Here is a 2,891-nt window from a genome sequence, read left to right as displayed (position 1 = left end):
TGAGTGAGTGAGGAGAAAGATGAAGAGAGAAAAAGAGAGCTAGAGAGAAAAAGAGAGAAAACGAGAGAGAGAGAGAGAGAGAGAGAGAGAGAGAGAGAGAGAGAGAGAGAGAGAGAGAGAGAGAGAGAGAGAGAGTACCTCTTCTGTCTGCTGGGACATTCTGTCCTTCTCAGTCAAGGTTGGCCCTGACAGGCAGGATAAAAAACAGCCCGCCTCCTAAATCTTCTAAATTGTGCCGAATGGGCGTAAAACACTAATTACAATTATGTATCTGGGAATGGAACCCTTGAATGGGCTGTGCACTTATTCATCTCATCAAGCTGATCAGTCCCCATCCCAATTTGTCAAACGAAAATCGGTAGCGGTTCGAACTCACTTTTACCAGAATATTAATGTGAAGTGACGAAGCACAGCTGAAACTGTCTAAGACGGCCCCCTTCTGTAGAGAAGAAAAGTGGGTGTCTTAGATAGGCGAGCGTCTTACATAGTGTCATTATAATAAAAAACCCAAAACAAAACAAACCAAAAAAAAACAAACCCAAAACGCCAGGGCGAAATGGAAGTGGCCGTAATTTGTACAGGTGATTAACTTATGCAAGTGGCCGTTAACGCAGGTTCGAATATAGATGGTTTACAATGATTACATATCAAATGAACGGTTGTCTTGGAGTGCACCTTAGAATCTTACTTTTTTAAAAACAATGTACGCGTAGGTGTTTTGACGTCCCCATCGGCACAATTTAGATAATTTAAGAAGCGGGCTTCGACCCTTCCTGTCAGTCACATCAAGGTTGAAAGGGATACAACGTTGCAGCAGAAAGACCGTGATACTCGATAAAATCTTCCCTGACACGGGAATTGAACTCGGTCTTCGGAATGCTACATCGAAGAGCTTATAAGAGTAAGTCTGATTGTCGTACAACTTAGGTATAATCAGCAGTTAATATGTAATACCGTATAATGTACTTTGGAGACTTGATTCATAATTGAGGACCTTAAGTAACCCAGTTGACATTACTATTACGCAACCCCCCAAACAGTTGCACTATTATAGTGTATAATGCACAATAATAATAATATTATCAGATCTGATCCCACTGGTTGTCTGTCTCTCTTTCTGTCTCTCTCTTTCTCTCACTCTCGTGTTACAATAAACAAAACCGTTGGATGCGTGTGTTACCATTGCAACTGTTGACAATAAAGATGTGTGTTACAACTGCTACTGTTGTTTATACCATATATCAGAATGGAAGTTGTTAGGAGACTGTACAGTCCCCTAACAACTTTTCGAATACTTTGAATATACTACAGTGTTGTTATAGTTGTCGTTATCGCTCTTGCTCTAATGAAAACGTAGCAACATGGAATAATAATACAGCGCGTGAAATCTATGTTGGTACGATACGTTAAGTAATTAATTCCTTGTAGATAAATCAATTGAAAGGAGGTAGGGGGGCTGGAGGGTGACGTAAGAAAGCGATTTTATTGGGTTACAGATTGAGCAATATTTTCCAACCTGATGTTATCGGATAAGCTGGTTTTCACGAGACTTCGAAATCGAAATCACTCGACTTGACAACTTGATAGATAGTCTGTATTGCTAACAGTCCCAGAGCTGGCCAATAGAAACCCGTATAAGTTCTCAAATGGTGTATCGTTCAGCCCTCTCACCTGATTGATTGAATGCGGAGGGGGATGTTACGATATGATGTGGGTACGACACCCTCATAAACACTGTAAATTGTGGATGCGTTACGCCCTCATTGACACACTTTAGATCTTGTAGGAGACGGACTGCTTCGGTCGTACTTGTCAGGGCCTACCCGGGCTAAGAGGGATACACCATCCCAGCAGAAAGACGGACATACTTGATGAAAATCTAGTGTCTGCCCTCTCGGGAATTAAAATAAACTCTACCTACAAGGGCTAAGCGTCTATAGTGCGGTCAAAAAATTATGGCGCAACTTATCCTCAAATATCTCTTAAATGGGGGGATCAATGTCATCCACACTTTGCACAGCAGTTTGTGTCAATTAGTCTTAACCAAAACTTGTTTTTCATGAACAATTGGGTCTAGATTAAAAATCTTTTTTTGTATATTAGAATGCTTGAAATCTCTGCCACACGTACAATGGGATTGTTCACAGGACTCCCCGCTTCTCACATACATTTTGATTACGCATATTATGGCCTAATTAAGTCACAGATCAATGTAAATTTTTAGAGGCTAAACTTGTTACAAGAAAATTAATTTTAAGGTGAACACATTTTTTGCACTGATGGTTCTCAAAACATGCGTTCAATGAGCATAGACTCTAATGTCTCGATTAGAAAAAACATGACGAACTTGCTAGTAAAAGTAATATTGCCCCAGCTGTAAAGATGAAAAAATTTGTAGAAACCACTCACTTGTATTTTTTTAATGAGTATTTAGGAAGGAATTTTCTAGAATATATGGTGCCGAAATTAAGGCTGTAAGGCGATCTAGTCGATTGGATATCTGAATGTGACGTCCACGGCATTCGATAGGACGGAACCAAGTGGGTGCACAAGCTATGAAGACTCCTCACACAACTGTAAAACTGCGTTTAAGAAAGTCCCTGTTAGATGCGGAACTATAGGGCTATTCGAGCCGAAACTTACTATGATACCAAAAAAGCTACCGATATCCTCTTCTAGACGAATGAAAATGGAACAATGAACATTGCTATAAAGAAAACGATCAAAGAGTGCTGAGATATATGAGAACGTAACCCTGTCAACTAAGACGTTCAAAATGTTGTTGTTAAAAAAACAAATAAGGCAGAGATGTGGAGAGAGGGGGAGAGAGAGCGAGAGAGAGAAAGAGAGAGAGAGAGAGAGAGAGAGAGAGAGAGAGAAAGAGAGAGAGA

The sequence above is a fragment of the Aplysia californica genome, unplaced genomic scaffold, assembly GCF_000002075.1.
Source record: "Aplysia californica isolate F4 #8 unplaced genomic scaffold, AplCal3.0 scaffold00773, whole genome shotgun sequence".
In the NCBI taxonomy this organism is placed as follows: Eukaryota; Metazoa; Mollusca; class Gastropoda; order Aplysiida; family Aplysiidae; genus Aplysia; species Aplysia californica.
The sequence above is the reverse complement of the archived record's forward strand: the minus strand, read 5'-3'. Positions refer to the sequence as shown.